Here is a 17,256-nt window from a genome sequence, read left to right on the forward strand (position 1 = left end):
AAAAATTGTTTCCCAGTTCCATAGAGATGGTTCCTTTTGGAAGGCTATTGCATCCTTGGTTATCATTTCTGTATCATTCATAATCTTTGTGCGTTTGTGCTTGATTTGATGAAGCCAGAACCCTAGAAGCGCCATGAGACCAGGACTTGATGCAATATGTAAAGCTTTATTTGAAACAACAAAAAAATTTATTATAGCTTTTGTCTTGCCTTCATCCTAGTTTGTGCTGGAAAATCTAAACTAGAGCCAGGCTTGAACCCCTTATTCAGGCATCGCTATTACCAAAAGCAGCACAAAAGGACACAAAGATTTGGTCATTAATGATACATTGGGTTGCTTGCCAGAGCAATGCAATAAAACCCCTCAGTGTGGAACTGACATAGTGTCTCTGAGTATATAACCACCAACATTGCAGGTCTCTCTGAAACAAACAATAATACATTTTTCTTACATCTTTCTCATTAACTTTTTAAAGCCTCTGCTGGCTTTGTGGGCTTATTGCAGTGAGTTTGAAATGATGTATGAAATGAAAAAGGAAAGGCAGGTTGTACACCACAGTCACTGCTGCGCAGTGTTGGGTTGTGTTATACTGAGCTCATAAAAAGCCAGGACAGGTCTGACTTTTATGAGACAGAGAAAGAAAACATAGGTACTCCTTCACACAGCGAAACTGGCCATGATCGGTGATTGCCTCAGTGCTGTGTCTTTGCTGAGTTTTTCCTGTTCCTTTCTGCTGGTCAAGTCTGCAAAGGTCGTCTTTTGTAAGCTTGTACCCACACCAGGAAGGTAAATCTATACTGAACTGACACCCTCTAGGGCAAGACGTAAATTATGAGTGTGGCGATGTTTTCCTGCATGACTGTGCCCAAGTTATTTAGGGAAAAAGTGCCTACAGGTAATAGCCCAGTGCCAGGGATGGCTTTCGTTTTTTATTCAGTGACATACCGAGCACAAGTTCTACTTGAGCTCATTAATAATATTTTAGTTGATGTATTTGTTTCAAGACTTTTTATTTTTTGACTCTTGATACTCTTCCATCAGTTCCCCACATGCAAAGGAGAGTAAGACAACAGCTTTTCTTCCACTGATCGTATTCTCTGTTGGACTGATGGACTTTTTAGACACTTTCCATTTTTTTTCCCAGCTCTTAACACCATTGGTCCCCCCCCCCCCATTTTGTTTTGTAGTAAAAATAATAGTAGTAGTTGCACACTATTTCATACACTATCTCTTTATGGCAAATGGAGTTTTATTTGGGAGTATGTACCTGTTCAAATGTCAGTTGAAAGAGTCAGGTGCAGCCAGAAACAAAAGTTAGAGGAAGGTATAAATAGGTACAGTAGGAAATGAAAGAGAAAAGAGGAAATAATACGTATATGCTCGTTTGAGTGAGATCCATTTGTGTCTGTCTTTCTGGATCTTGTTGAAATGTGATGTTGAACCTGTCAGTCAGACTTTATCTGAATTGTAATCAAGCCCATCCATGTGTTTTTGTCACGCTCTTTGAGAGATGCTGATTGAATGTTAATTTGGTGTGATGTAGGGGACAGGAAAGCGGAGCATTGATAACAGTGAAAAGTTCAACCAAAATGCATTTACTTCCAAAATAATGGGCAAGCTTCGGCCTCAGCTGTGCAAGTGCGTGTGCCTTTGATGGATGTTTCAGCTGCTGTCAAGGTTCATCCGCAGCGAGATAAGCTCCACTGAATTAATAACAAGCTCTGGTGGCTAACGAGTGTTCGGGCACATCACGCTTCACATGCCTCTTCTCTTGTCCACACAGAAGGGGCTAAAGAGCTCCCAGTAACACATGTAGGAGGAGCACTAAGCACTTAGCACTGGAAGTTCTTACCCTGGTTCAGAGCGATCCTGGGGAAGTGGAAGGGGAATTGTGGAGGTTGGTTTGGAAATGTAGTAGCATGGCAGGAGAGGAACCTACCCAGCTGTGTGGAACAGGAGTCCTTGTTGTTTCTTACTAAATGCGCTCTTCCAAGTCAGTATGAATCATCAGTCAGGAGACTTTCTTTTACACTGGTACCAGATAGCTGGCACCAAAATTTACATATTAAATGTAAGAAAATAATTATGGCTAATCCCTTCACATTCAACATGAGTTCTAAATCTTTTGTCTCTAATGATACTGGCTTTTATTATGAAGTATGTTAGAAGCTTATAAAATAAAGCCAAGACGAAGCGAATATAAACTTTGAAGAAGCCTGATGATCTCCAGACAGTTTTGCATAGCAATTTGAAGTAGTCGGCTGTGCCGGTTTCATGTCCTTTTCAACAAATTAAATCTTCAATTCATGCACAGTCACAAGCCGGCTGCAGACGTCTCACAAAGGCCTGTATGATCACCTCCCAGTCCTTTTCATTAGCAGGTTTTTACGTTTAAGTTAGGAAAAAATGAAGACCTTATTCTTCATTTCAATCCATGATACCCTTTTTTACTGCGTGTATGTGCTACTTAAGTCAGTTCAGCACAATATTAAAATTTTATTGTAATTGCAGTAGGGGAAGGCAGTCACACAGATTGTTCCAGTACTGACAACTTACCTTGTGAGGTGCTGAATTTCCCCAGGAGACTCCAAAAAGAAAAAGACTAAATATTCATTAAATCACCCAAGATTGGATGCATTAAGAACTAAGTCCCCAGCCACAGCGGAGGGCTTTCCTTTTAACTTCATCACCTGCTCTTCTGCGCTGTGCTTGTTGCGCAGTGAGTGGCACCATCTGCTTCTCAGAAATGTCTAGACATCCTTGAGTACCATTTGAGAGAATATCAGAAGTGGATTAGAGATCCCTTTGTAGCTCCATTGCAGAGAAGAAGCGAAATAAGCCTTCCTGCTACCGAGCGAGTCAGGTAGGCTGCTCCTCGACTTGGTGGGCCCCTGGAGCAGCACATCTTGTACGGTGCCTGGTGTCCCAGGTAAGGGTGTGCAGTGCCAGGCAGTGCTGCCAGGAATGACCAGTGCCTTCCCCATGGATCGCAACAGATCTTGTCAAATTCACAGTAGTTTAAGCAGTCTTTTGTATTGGTTTTGGTATGGAGTTTTTCTCCTCATTTATTTTGAACAGAAACGACTCTTGTTCAGCTAATAACAGAAGAACAATAAGCTATTCTATTATAACAGGATATCTTCTATATATATTATATTATAACAGTATATTATTCTATAACAGTAAGATGCTGATGATTTAAGGTTTGGTCATTAACTGGGTATAAAGAAAGAGGAACTGAATCTTCTTTACGCACACGAATACGGACACGTGCGTTTCCTTTGAAGGCCACAGACAATATAATTAGCTGTAACATACGATGTGGAGGCTTTCATTTTTATATTAATAGAAGCTCTATTCAGTATAATTGAAAAGTAGATTTGATGAGGTTTGGCAATCTCTTCTTGGAGAAGCTTTGCTACTTTTTTTTATGAGAGGTAGAGGCTTTTCTTTTTAATCTCTCTTTGCCAATAATATCACCATCTTTAAATTTGACCCTCACCTTTATTGCTGAGACCGTACACTTCATCCAGATGCTCTCCTGTGAATGCAGAGTAAGTTGGAGACATGATCAGAGACCCTGGAATGTCAGAAAGAGGAGTTTTTTTCTTTTTTTCCTAGCTACTTGCCTTTGGAGTAAGCCTCTGGTGTGTAGTTCAGCTGCTTGTTAACGGGTGCTTCACACCCTACACATCACACTATCGCATTGTAGGCTATCCTCAGGCTGCCTGTTAATTTTTTAGAAAGAGTTTAAGTTGTTGTTTATTGGTCTATAAAACTCTTAGAGGTTGGGAACCTGTGTCGGATTCCCTCTGAGTGAATCTGCAGGGTTGGGGGCCAGCACCGAGGCAGGAGAATGAGGGGTGTTCTCTGGGCGAGGTGCTCGGGGCTGGGACTGCCCGGAGAGAGTCCAGGTTGGGACTCCAGCTGGGCCTGAAGAGCCTCTTCTCGGCTGTGCAGAAGGCAGGGCAGGGCTATACACAGTCAGGGCTTTAGAAAGAATGACGGCTGAGAAATATCTATTACAGAGTGGTAGGGGCCTTAGCTGATGGTGTGTATTTTCCAGTTCTTTGGGTTTGAACCCACAACGTGCTGAAGTAGTCCTGGTGTTGGTGTAATGTTTTGACTGACCTTATGTTTAAGCTGACGTGCACAAATTTGTACTTCGAGGCTGATAGACACCTTTTAATAAAAAGTTGCTGTCTTTGGTGTGCATGTTTGGGTAGGCAGAGATTTTCTTCTAGTGGTTTCTCACAGAAAAAAATCATAAATTTTCCTTCTTGATCAAGGTGTGAAAGTCTCAGCATTGATTCCCTTGATAAATGTGAGCTGATTTCCTAGCGATTCAGTCATGATCATTTCTAGTGTATTGCTACACCCGTACATTGAAGTTGTGAACCTTTACAATAAAATTCAGTTTGAATCTCAGCATTCCTGCCAAATCTCGTTAAGCACAGGGATGATTTGCTGACACATTTCAACAGCAGGCTCTCAGGAACGTGTCCCTGTAAATCCTCCTTTGTCTGTTTGGCCAGTGATGCTGTTTGTAGAGGGGATGCTGCTGGGTGCTATCTTGTGACTGCTCTTCAAACCACGATGCGTGCGCTCGGCCTGCGGCTGAAGGAAGCCAGCAGCCCGGGGCGTATTTTATAAGGCGAGATGCATCTTTTCAATATTAAAGCCACAAATCTGTAAGGAGTGCAAATATTCTGTCACTAGGATGCCGATTCCCTTTTACGAGTCCCTCAGTAATTACGGAGTAATATTTATTACAGAGAAGTATACTAGGGAAAACGTGGGTTTTGTAGCTGGGACCAAAGTGAAGCTAAGGTGCTTGATAGCAGTGAGATCTGTTTGGTGAATCCAGGAATGTTCCTGAAGTAGCACAAATCAGGCAGGAGTGGATTTTAAAAGCTATCTTGTGATAAAAATAAGTAGTCAAAAGTGTTTGCAATGGATGTTATTTGGGATGCAGAGCACAGCTTGTACTTCCTTGCAAAATTCTCTTCTGCTGCCCCACTGCTCCAAGTGGGTTTCATCTGCCATGAGGAAATTGCGTGAAATGAGCTCGATTTCCATCAGACTGCTTTGACCTGGTGGGGTGGCTGGTACCGAGAACGTGTACGGAGGTTGTAAACTTCTAAGGGTTCAGACACAAAGCGATTGTGTGAGCAGATCCTAGCACAGTGGGACTCTTATCGCTGGCTCAGGTTTCTAGGCACCAACACAACACCAGTAATACCTTAGATTTTATTGGCATATGAAACTTTAAGGGCAGAAGGAACCATCAGGCTATCCTGTCAGTGCACTGAGTTGTTATTGTCCTTCAGAGACTGGCACAGACGAGATGGTAGTGCTGGACTGGGGATGGAAGAGTCAAACCCAGGTCACCCAAGTGCAGGCCTAGGTGCAATAAACACCTCTTCTGGGGGATAAAATCCCTTCTGCAGAGTTGTGTTTGCCCATTGTCACTGACCTTGGCTGGGATTTCTAAGTCTTGCAGTAATGCTGATGTTATTAAAACTGGCTACAATCTTAAGAAAAACGTGTGCAGGGGAAGTGAACAAAAGCTATTTGTTTCTACCCGTCATTGCTTGTTTTCCTTTCCAAAGGAAGCTTGTCACAAAACTGTGCAATGAGGATGCAGAATGCACATATTTGCAAATGTGTGCATCCATTATATTTATCACCTCATATAGTTTGTATGTATGCATTTTAATTTTTTTATGTGCATGTATGAATAAGCATATCTACATGTGTGTATATATGCATGCACGTGCTTTATTTCTTTCCCTTGGTTGAAATTCCAGCAACGTGAATGTTAAAAGCTTTGTTTAAATGAAGTTATGACCTTGAGCAAAACCAATAAAAGCAGTTTAATAGGAAAAGAAATGACTAAACTCTTCAGCCTAAATGTAGAATATCACAGTTATTCATTTTTGCTATTGAATGGCATCAAGTTTGTAGTGACAGCTGAAAATTTCAGCCTTTGCTGAGAATTTCCTGGCTAGTATCAAGACATTAATATATTTTTCATTGTTTAATTATATTTAATGTTTTAGGGCTGACTAAATTAAATGGGTATGGTAAGCTTTTAAGATTCATTGATGCTATCTCATTTTAGTAAATGCGCAAGGCTGTATGCAGGCACGGAATAATGCCCTAAGCTGCAGCCCTTGTGCCAGTACCTCACTCTGAATATCCATGTCCATAAAGACAGAAGTCTTATTCCACTCCTTCTATGATACATTAATATTTTATGGAGCAGAACAACACAGAGTCAATAGACAATTTCATATTATGATCGTGGTGACATAAAGCTTGGTACTTGGCATGCCTTTCCTCTGCAAAGCCTCCTGCCTGCACATGATTCAGATTATCTCTGGCTACATCCTCGTTGTCTCCAGACATTGATCTGTCTTGCAAAAGGACTTTCTGCAGGGAGGTGCTGGAAGCGTGTCTGGCTACCTCCAAATCCCCTTCCGTGCTCAGGTGAGCGTGGTCCCACCTCCTCTGGTGGGACTGCAGCACGTGTGAGCATCTGTGCCAACGGCCACCAGCAGAGCTCTGCGTAGAGGAATGGCCCCGAAGATGAAAGGAAGGAAGTTCCTTGTTCAGGCCACTGAGATTAACATTGTAAGAAGTGCACTGGGCTCCTTGGCTGAATTTATAAATATAACTAACAGTACTTAATTAAGGGCACTTAAGGAGAGGAGGAATTACTCTGAGCTTTGAAGTGCAAGATATTCTGCAGAAGGAGACTGAATTTGGAGCAACAGGGATGGAAATGAACTGCGCTCTGCAACATGCTATCGGACTGGTACAGGTGTGGGTGGCCCAGCATGCCAGACATTCCCTCTGAGGAGCCTGCAGGGTGCAGCGGGGAGAGTAGATTCTTCCCCTTCCCCACCCGGAAGGAAAAGCACGTTGAAGCAGAGAACCAGCTCTGTGCCACTGCCCTGCTTAGCCTCCGGTTAGTGCCTGTTTAGAGAGGTCAGGGGAGGGCACAGGCTGTCCACTAGTTTGTTTTACCAGGATGAAATTTCAGCCTGTGTTCAACTTCAGTCTCTACATACCTGATCTATGACACGTGAGAACATAAGACATGTACCTGGGTCAGAAAGGGGTTCTGAGTATCTCAGGTACTCAAATGTTGACAGACAAGCCACAAACACTTTGGAAAGGCATGTAGGATTAGGGTAAAAAAGGAGAGAGCACCGTGTGGCACACGTTCTCAGCTCTCCACCATGGCACAGTGTGCTGTTCAGATGAATTCAGATATTTCACTAATATATCTTCAGCTATTGAACAGGAAAATGACAGGGAGAAATGAAAGGTCTTTCCTGTGCTCAGAGAAGGATGCTTACTGCAGGCAGTATTAAGAGAGCTCAATTTCCCCACTCCCTCTTTCATCCTGGCTTTCTGCCTAAAGCACATGGCTCAGTAAGCTGTCACAAAGACAGCAGCCCTTTTATTTTGGAAAACAATCCACAGTTGTTGGTTTCGATTTGATATTTGTTTTGCTTTGGTGTTTTCCTCCAATATTTCTGCTCTGCTCCTGTTGGAGGCTTCTTTTCTGTAGGACTGCAGGATATCTTAACATTTTGGCCTTGGTTGTGGCGTGTGTGTACTGTGATTGATTGTGTTCATTAGGAAGGTTGACTGTTGTTTGTTTCACTATCGATAGATATGTTAGCAAACAAGATAAGTGAAGACCAGCAAACTTGCTGTAGTAATTACTGTAGGTTCAGATAAAGCATGTAGCACTGGGGCCTCACCTTAATGAATCCTCATTGACGTGAAATAGGAGATTTGTTACATATTAGATGTTGAAATCTTTCCCCAGCCAAAGTGGAAGAGTTGAAGAGAGAAGAAAACACCTAGTTCTTTAGGTCAGCGTGTGCAGCACTTCAGATAATGAGAGCATAGTTAGTGCATGGCAGCAACTCTTGGCTGAAGCATTTTTTGGGAGATCGAGGAACAACAAAGTGTCTCACAAAATTGGATCAATTTTGATGAAATCTTCGTACTGCAAAACATGGCAGCAGCAAAATTTATTTCACTTCAGCACATCTTTGGACGTTGTTGTTTACACCTTCGCATTTTGAAATATCCGCCTCTTTTATTTAAAATGCAGTCTAGACCTTGAAATTAGAACAAAATATTTTCCAGGCACTTTAATGTTCTTCACTAACCCCCCCAGCCTCTGGGTTTTTTGTTGCTGGTTTTTCCAAACCCTGACTCAGCATCCCTATTGCCTGCTTCTTCGTCTCAAGCTGTTTCTTTCCACCGGCTCTCTTGTCCTCTCCTGCTGAACTGGAAAGAGCAATTGCAGAGAAGTGCTGCTCACCCCAGTGTGCTCAGAAATGCCTCTGCCAAGCTAACAGCTTCGTCCTCGGCTGTGCTAACCAAGCACTCTCACAGCCCTGGGTCAGCCAAACGGAAACAAGAACTTTGTCTTGTTTTCAAAAGCAGCAAAAGGAACATCCCTGCAATTTATTTATTTATTTATTCATTTATTTGTAGTATGGCCACAATTTTGTGTTGTCTGCTTCCTGGAAGCAACTGAATGGTTTAGTAGAAATTCTAAAATAAAATAAAATAAAATGTCTTGGGCAGGATGAAAGTGTACAAACTTCAGCCAAAGTGGTTCAAGGCTGACGGTAAGTGGCCCAAACTTGTCAGGAACCTTACCTCGAACCTATAAATGGCAAATCAATAACGTGAGATATTTAAATCTTGACCCCAGAACATGTTCTGTTCAGTGGAGATGCCCTTTCCTAGAGATACGATTTTGGTACACTCTGGTTCTACAGACAAAGGACTAAAGAGAGGAGGGTTAAGCAGGCAGAAAAAAAAAACAACTGAGGTTCCTTAAGTGGGACAATGTCTGGGTAAATACCAACCAGAACATGACAAGTTAATACAAAAGAAGAAGAAAAAAAAAAGGCGAGTCTCTGTGGTTGTGCGTATTTCAAGCACTCAGAATCCCAAAGACTTTTTATGCCCCAAAAGGCAAACAAGCAGCACGTTGCTAGCAGATATAATTTGAAAAAGCATAAAACGTCATGATCTTAATTAGTAACAGTAGCTCAGTGTCTGCCAAACTTACCCCCTAGTCACTGTTTAACCAGTAGTGCAGGGGGTGTTTATATGTGCAGCAGGTGAGGTAGGTGTGTATTCCTGCATTATTTTTAGCGATTCCTGATCTACTTGATAAAGATTTGTAGCAGCACTGAATAGCTCTGATGCTTTAAAAAGCTGTCAAGGAAACTATGAAACAAGAATTTGCAGTCCTACACGTTATATCTACCATGGGAAGTTTTAAAACCCGGTAGGCAGAAGAGAAAGTACCTTAAAATAATTTATTTTAACACCAAAGAGGCTTTTGGAAGCCATTTGTGATCATTATCCAGCTCTCTTATCTCAAGCATCATTTTCTGCAATGAGGTGCAAAGAACAGATGAATAAGATGGATCTCAGTTACCTTCAAAGGGTGGGGGAGAGTTTCACAAAGAGGACAGAATATAAGACAAACGAGAGAGCCCACTGAGAAGAGAGCTACAAGCATTCAGTACCAACATCAGAGGTGATAGGTGAAGTGGTGCAAGTTGTTTGGCCGTAATTGAGGCTCCCTGATGCCTGTGCAGACTCATTTAGATTTCTCACCCTCTAACTGCGCATGTAGGAGTGATTCTGAGGGACCGTAGGTTGCTACAGTGGCTATGCTGAAAAGCCAGAATGAAAGATACAGCAAAGATACGTTATAAAGGCAGTCATCCTGAGAGCAGTCACTGCTTAGTCACGGTGTTATTTGCTGCCATCCGAACATCTGAACCCCAGGCACGCGAGTGGCATCAGCTTCGTCTTACAAGTGCTGCAGAAGTAAGGCGTATGTGGCATGAGCCTGTAAGTTAAAATAAATGAGTCTTAATAAGCCCCAAAATGATCGCTTAGCCCTACATGCATTCGGAGTAAGAACATATAAATCAGAGCTGTCATTCTGGATTTCCTCAAGTTACAAATCAAAGCAGGAAGTCCTGAAACACAGGTGGGAGCTGTGCTGTGGTACAGGACAACGCAGGAAGATTTCAACGGTATCAGTGCAAGGGGACCTGTGCAGTCTGTAGATTTCAAGTAGCTTAGAAAAATCAGTAGTCTTACAGTAACCTGGTCTAAACCCAAAGTTCAGTGGAGCTGTCATCATCCACTACTGATCGCTATTTTTGTGGGTTACTGTGAGAAACTGAAGCTGCTGACTATCTGTGTGTAGAGACTGTACTTGACTTACGTATTTCATAAAGAGAAGAGTTTTATCTCATGTCATGCTTTTAGCTTTACTTTTTTTAAAACCTAAACAGCACTTTTTCAGAGCAAAATAATAGTCATATCAATATAAACCTAAAAATCGTTGACTTTTATAACCTGAGCTCTAAGAATTTAAATAAATTTACAGAAGAATTCTGTAAGAAGGTTGTATCCTTCCGTTGTTTAACGTCTTAACATGGATAAGACCTTCATTATGACTGCAGAGGAACCACTCTGGCACCTTCAGCAACATTTGTTCAACATCTTGTCTCGAATCAATGGTTTAAGGTCCGGGGATGCCTTAGTGGTGTGTTTTTAAGCACTGTCTGTCTGACAAGTCTGAGCTCTTGTGCTGAGCCTCTGAATTTGGGCACATGCTCTGCCTACAGGCCAGGGCTGTAACAAAGGGCATTTAATTATCATATTATAGCGAAAATAAATGCAAACTGTTCTAGTATCAGTTTGTTACCACCGAGCTCTGACTGGTTGACATTGGATATCAATTTAGCTACATGGGAGTTGGAGACAGTCCTCACTGAGGTTGTTAAGTGGATGATCCATTAAGCACTGAATGTTGTCCTAAAAGTCTGTTACATCTCCTAGGAGAATGGTCGGCTGAGCTGGCCACAGGGATTTCTCCTGAGAATCACGTAAGGTGAAGCTAGCAGAAGTTGGGGTGAACCATCTCTCCCCGTAATTTGTTTGGCTTTCCTAGGAATTCTCTCTTGAATTGCACTACTGTCAAGTTAGAGGTGTCAGAGAGCTAATGCTGTCCGTACTGCTTTAAACAGGGCAGCTTTTAGCCACACTGCCTACTGTGAGCCCGCCTTTCTGTTTGCTCAACTTCCCGCACCCCTCTGCATCCCATGGAGCATTCTCATTGAAAACCCAGCATGATAAAGCTGACTTAGAATTTTAGACCTTCCCAACTGGTACCATGCCCTCCAAACGGAAGTAATTGATTGGCATATATCTTTAATGGCCTATAATACGCATTATGCTCTTCAAAGAGCTTCCTAGCCTACTTTCTGGCAATGTTGCTGCTGTGTTTTTGTATAGCTATTTGTCTTTCTTTGTGTTACTTCTAATGATCTCATATAAAGCTGGTCATTTTGCTTTACCTTGAATATGAATTATTTTTAAATGGTGGTGATTCTGAATGAGATTCATGCTGGCCTTCATAAAGTATTTTTTTTCCTATTAGTCTGCAGCTATTCTCTGATGGTATTGGCTCTGCTTCATGAAGGTAAAAGGTAGATGTGAAATTTTGTCAAATGACTTCCAAAATGTAAAAATCCAATCCCTCATTACAGTGACTCTAACACCTTTACAAATTCAAACCACTGTTGTGGTGTGACCTTTCTCGTCTCAACTTGTTCCTCCAAAGAATTCTGACCTTAATATAAAGTGTTTGCTAAAATGTTTTCTGTAAATTGTAAGCCTATCACTGTACTCAATTCTCTCTTAATGGGTCTGTACAAGATCTGCCAGCACCTTTTTTAATCCCATCATTACAGTGGTTTTTACTAAACCTTTGTCATTTGTTGTTTTCTTTCAGCACTGTATCATTATTATGTTGTTCCTTGGAAAGATCCTATGCTGTTCTGAAAGAACCAGCTTTTTCCTCTCTTCATTTTTATGGACGTGGCTCATAAATGCCCCGCTTCTTTCAGGAAAACCACATCTACATTTACATTTGTCCGTTCCCTTCTTTTCTGAAATGGAAGCAGTTGCACAATTGTTAGATATTTTTCATTTCCACCTGCCTTCTAATTAAAAACTAAATAAGTGAACTAAGATCAGACTCTGCCTTGAGATTAATTTGGGTTTTGCTTGTGTTGCTTTTACTTCAGCGTTGTTCAGCTGATGTTGGCAGAGTTATTTCTGATTTGTAAGTGTGTAAATTTGAAATCAGAACCATACTTTGAAGCCTCAATCCAGCTAAGCATTTAATTCCCTTATTCTCCGTAACAAGTTTATGCAAATAGTCTCTTGGTTGGCTGGTTGGTTCTGTTAATGTATGTTGTGGGCCCTGCGTGTTAACGGAGAGCTGCCTGTCGGTGGTAGCTTGAAGACATGTTGTTAGGGGATCTGGGCTGAAATGGTCACCTAGAAAAGCTGCGTTCAGTGGGCATAAACACAAGAACCACAAACTAGGGCACCTTGTTAGCTGTTATGAAGCTACTGAGTTTTGCCAGAGCCGAGAAGAAAGAGATGGCAAGACACTTATTAAATATGTGACTGCTGAGTGACAGGAGGGACGTGTTGTCAGGGGGGCAGCACAGGGGAAGAGTCAGAAATGTAGGATTTTCCAGAGACGGAGTGGAGGGGAAACTCTCAAAAGCTTTTGAAGAAGCAGTGGATAAAAAAAAGAAAGAAGAAACAAAAGCAGCCACTTTTACGTACTTTATATTATATATAGTCTTTTATTTAACCTGTGCTTGGTGTGGTGTGTATCTTTTGGATGAAACACTTCAGGATTCTTGGGTTTGAGGAGGATTTTAATTTCAATCTGGATCATCCCAGGTTCTTAGGAAGCAGGTAAAGGCGCAGAGCTCAGGCAGGACTACGGGGCTGCTGGTGGGATGGTGTGGCTCTTCCCACAGCATCACGTACAAAGCCGAAACCACCCCGTGACTGCAGTCATCGCCCTGAACAGCCCATGGAAGAGCAGCTGAGAGGCTTCCAAGTATTAGTTTGGCTGGCAGTTCTGACACGTGCTTGCTATAGGAACCTCATGATTTTTCTTAACCAACATCTGTTAGTGTCAGTGAAGTCCTTGTGCTTCAGTTTGGCGTTTGTTACGAGTCTGCGAAACTGGACTTGAGTCTGTCTGTGGCCTTTATCTCAGCCTTCCTTCTCTGCTCAAACACCGATGGCAGATACAGACATAATTCCTGAATGCCCGCTGATTTCACGGAGAGCCTCACCAAACCCAGAAGTACGGTACCACGCTGTCCCAACAAGGCAAAAAATTACATTGCGCTGCTTAGCCTGAACTTAGCCAAAATGGAAGGCTGATCCCTTGAACAGCACACTAATCCACTGGCTGCTGCAGGTACTGCTTTAATTTCATTCCTCAGTCAAGGCTTGTTTCTAGTATTCGCTGACTTGGTTCAATGTTTGTTTAAATCCACTGTGGGATGAACTAAAAGAATATCATAAACGCGCACCTTCAGTTGGTGCTGTAATTAAGTTCTAGAACAACAGACAGGTAAACCATTCGTGCACGGCACAACTGCTCTAGTTTCAAAGTAGTTTCTAAGGATAACTGTTTTTTTCTCTGGATCTTGGAGCAATGGCTAAAGAAAGGACCATTGCCACAAGCAGCACATCGTTTGCTTTAGAAATGCTTTAGACGTGGATTGCACTACATGGTGTATTTTTGTAAAGAAGTCACTTACATGTTTAAAAATTACTTTCCACTCATAATAAGCTGCCCTAGGTGACCGTGAACTGAATTATTCAGTGCGAAAATTAACAAATAAGGGAGGTCTTTGATGTTAGAAGATCAGTGTTTGTCACCAGCGAGCCCTCCCAAGCTCTGCAAGCTCCCGATAAAAGCCTAGGAGCGGCTGCAGCCTTCCGGGAAGGAGAGAGGAAGGAGCGGCGTTGCCTCTGCCTGCATGCCCCCGTGGCTGGCAGGTGGTGCGGTCTGAAGAGATGTCACGTCTGGGGGCACTCGGCGGTATGTCATTAGTTTCTAAATATTTGGATATTAGACTGCGCCCTGACAGTGAGCCACAAATTAGCAATTCTGATCATGGTTGTATCTTCCTTTGCTCTCTGTATTGAGTTTTTGTATAAATTAGAAGAGCATTTGATCCAGGCTGCACTTACTATTCGTCTGCTCCTCACAGGCTTCTGTTTTTAAGGGACGTGCTCTTGGGGTTAAAGTTAAATGTGTAAAATAACAGCGCCCCGCCGATGGGCTGTTTTATTTAGAAGCCTAAGACTTCTGAAATTGATTCCCAAATTAGCAAAACCTAAGGCAGTGCTATGAAGGTGTGGGTTTATCAGGCTGTTTTATCCCTTTTGAAATGGCTGCATTGCTTTTTGGTGAGCGAGGGAGCTGTGGAGCAGGGAGGGCTGCTTTGGGGTGAGGCTGCCAAGGCTGGGCTAGGGTTTGGGGTCTGCGCAGGCACCAGCCCCACGGGAGGCTGCAGCTCCGGCGTACCCTGGGTAAGCGAATGCTGGAAACCAAAGGTGCTTGGGGGGGATTCTGGGGACTGAGTGAATTTCAGTGTGGAGCTTGAATATCCTTCCGTGTTTTTTTTTTTGTTTGTTTGTTTTTCAATTTGTTCCCTACTCTATTAGAAGGAAAAGTTGAGCTTGCCAGAAAAATGAACCTAAAGCACCACCAAGGTGGGAACCTGAGGCAGGAGATGGCTCTGATGCTCCTGTCCAGCCACTGCTCCCAGTTCCCCCGGTTTGTGTGTGCAGGGGGTTATGCTGCAGGGGCAGCTTGCCGTGGTGAGCCCTTCTGTCCTGAGACAGGGAGTGGTTGGCAGAGCGGGGCTGAGGCAGGAGCCCAAACCATGTTAGATGCACCGAGTGATGTTATTACAGCAGTGATGTATGTCTCATGTCCAGAACTAAGGAAAAGTTTTAAAGATCTATTTACATTTAAATACCTAGAAACGTATATTTACCGTCTACTTATGTTACCAGGACCAAAGCTGAACTCTGTGTTCATTTCCTTGGTTCTTCAAATCCTCAGATCTGCTTTTTGTCACAGCGCGTTATTAGGTGATGTACACATTCACGCGCTATCTCACTTTCTGGCTGGCTACAACAGGAGCTTTGACAATGTTGGCAGCAAGAAGCTAAGACTAAAACTAATACCATAAGACATGAATATGTATAAAGATATTAAATTCAGTTCTGGTAGGGATTTTTTTGTGCTTTGTCGAAGGCTCTAGTGTTGTGGAATAAAGATTTTCTTGCAGCAACTTTTTGATTTATATTTAATTGAGTTTCTGTAAAAATCATCTGCATTTTCATATCATGTTTTCCCCACAAAACAATATGCACCTTTTCTGCATTTTTCTAATAATGTGATAAAGATTACATGTAAAATGTACAAATATAAAAACAAGACAGATAGGAGCATCTATTCTTAGTAAAGAGCTATTTCCAATTCGCTTATTCATTTTGTTCATTTGTTAGCAGGTCAGCTTCTTTAGTTTGTTTAAAAATCAGCAGAGGGTAGAAATTTTTTTTTTTGAAAATTTGTTGCTATTTACTTGTTAAATTATAGGCTAATTAAATATTATATCAAACCTTAATTAGTTAAGAATTTATTCCTGCATTGGCCCATCAGAATGCAACAGAAATAGAGGTTAAATTTCTGTTCAAAATGGATAACTGCCCCCCCCCAAAAATAGATAACACCCCTGATATATTCATCACCATTGCCTCAACTTAGTCCTAAAAGATCCTTTTGTCTCTTGAAGTCTTGTAAATAAACAGAGGCCTTTTTCTTTATTCAGGAAAGCTTTAGTTTGAGGTCAGAGCATCAGCAACGGAGGGAACTTGCCTAGAATAACAAGAGGTATTTCTTTGTAATTGAGGAAATCTTTCCTTTATGAAACTTGTTCCGACCTGCTACAAGTCACAGGCTGTAGCTGTTTACTGATAGGAAAGGCTGCTGCCCTTAGGAAAATTTTATTTTCATGATCCGTTGCAGTGAGCTTTAAGCTTTTTGCTTCCGGACTTGTGCTGTAAGGAGGATGCTTAGAAAGCACAGCAGCGAGCTGGTGAGATCTTCAGGGTGCTCCTGCTCCGGGCCAGCCCCGCAGAGCTTCCTCTTGTGGAGCAGCATCCGAGCTCAGCAAAAATTGGGGCAGGATTCAGGAGGCAAGCAGGAGCTCGTTCCTGTTTAGGAGAGAATAAACAGTTCATTTCTGTGCCCCTGTATGAGGTGCTGCTGCAGGAGGGCTTGATTCAAGCAAAAGTGATCCCCAGCAACTTCTCTCTCTCTTTTTTTTCTCTTTTTTTTTCTCTTTTTTTCCTCTTTTTTTTTTTTTTTTAATGTAGAAGTAGCACAGCGGAGCTTCAGCTTCACCTCCACTGATGCCCAAGTTACTTTTCAATCAGGAGCTTCCCTGTTCTCCCCTCTAAGTGCTTTCTGCCCCATATGGCACGTGCACATTCCCTCTCCCACTGTGTGCTTTGACTTTCTCCCAGCACAAACACAGAATCTAATACCTTATTCAGATGGCAAGTGGAAATATGAATATTGCATCGGATGCCTACAAAATGAGTAAGTGATGAAAAAACTCTGTGTATGCACACCCAGAGCTCATTTGGAGACTGTAGACTGGTTCAGAGATGCTACATTTGCTTCAGAAGGATCTGCAGTATTAAGAGGGAGAAGGAAGCGAGGGGATGGCGGGTGAAGACTGAGAACAGGCTTCAGCTGGGAACAGGGCAGCAGTTCAGTAGGTGGAACTCCAGCCCTGAGTAAACCTCAGTGATATCATAAACCACCTTTCCTATTGGGAAAGTTGTTTTTCCGTATCTGTGAACATCTTCCTGTTCACTGTGGATAATATCCGTTACTGAGATGTTAATCAAAAGAGCTTTTACTAAAACTGAGCTTTCTGAAGTGTTTGCTTTGGTTGTGTATCCTGCTTTATTTATTAACTAGCCAAATAGAACCAGAAGCATGTCACCCTGCAGGGTCGTGTATATATTATGCTATAAAAGGGTTTGATATAAAAAGGTTAGAAACCTTTTGTTTCTGATTGTCAGTTATTTGGAAACTATATGTAGTACCTCTAGAAATAAAGGGGATGATTACATTTTATAGGCAAGAAGGGATTAATAAAACTCATAATGCTCAAAGAAACAGCTGTTTCTCTGTTCTGTAGTGCTTCTAAACCCTCATCTAATGCCGAGCGAGTCAGCTGGGAGATGCCACTAGTGTTAAAAAAGAATTAAATG

The 17,256-nt window shown here is 42.1% G+C and overlaps 1 protein-coding gene across 3 annotated transcripts in view; it reads left to right on the forward strand.

The window, feature by feature from the left end:
- TOM1L1 (target of myb1 like 1 membrane trafficking protein) overlaps nt 1-17,256 on the forward strand; it is a 428,506-nt gene that overhangs the window by 301,528 nt on the left and 109,722 nt on the right. Inside the window, exon 1 of one of the 3 annotated variants that reach the window (XM_048064451.2) lies at nt 13,852-13,996. The exons of the other annotated variants lie outside the window; for them this stretch is intronic. The gene's annotated coding sequence lies outside the window, so the exon portion shown is untranslated. Of the gene's footprint in view, nt 1-13,851; nt 13,997-17,256 lie in introns of those variants that run through there. 3 annotated transcript variants of the gene reach the window in all.

Source organism: Anser cygnoides, chromosome 19 (genome assembly GCF_040182565.1).
Source record: "Anser cygnoides isolate HZ-2024a breed goose chromosome 19, Taihu_goose_T2T_genome, whole genome shotgun sequence".
Classification (NCBI taxonomy): domain Eukaryota; kingdom Metazoa; phylum Chordata; class Aves; order Anseriformes; family Anatidae; genus Anser; species Anser cygnoides.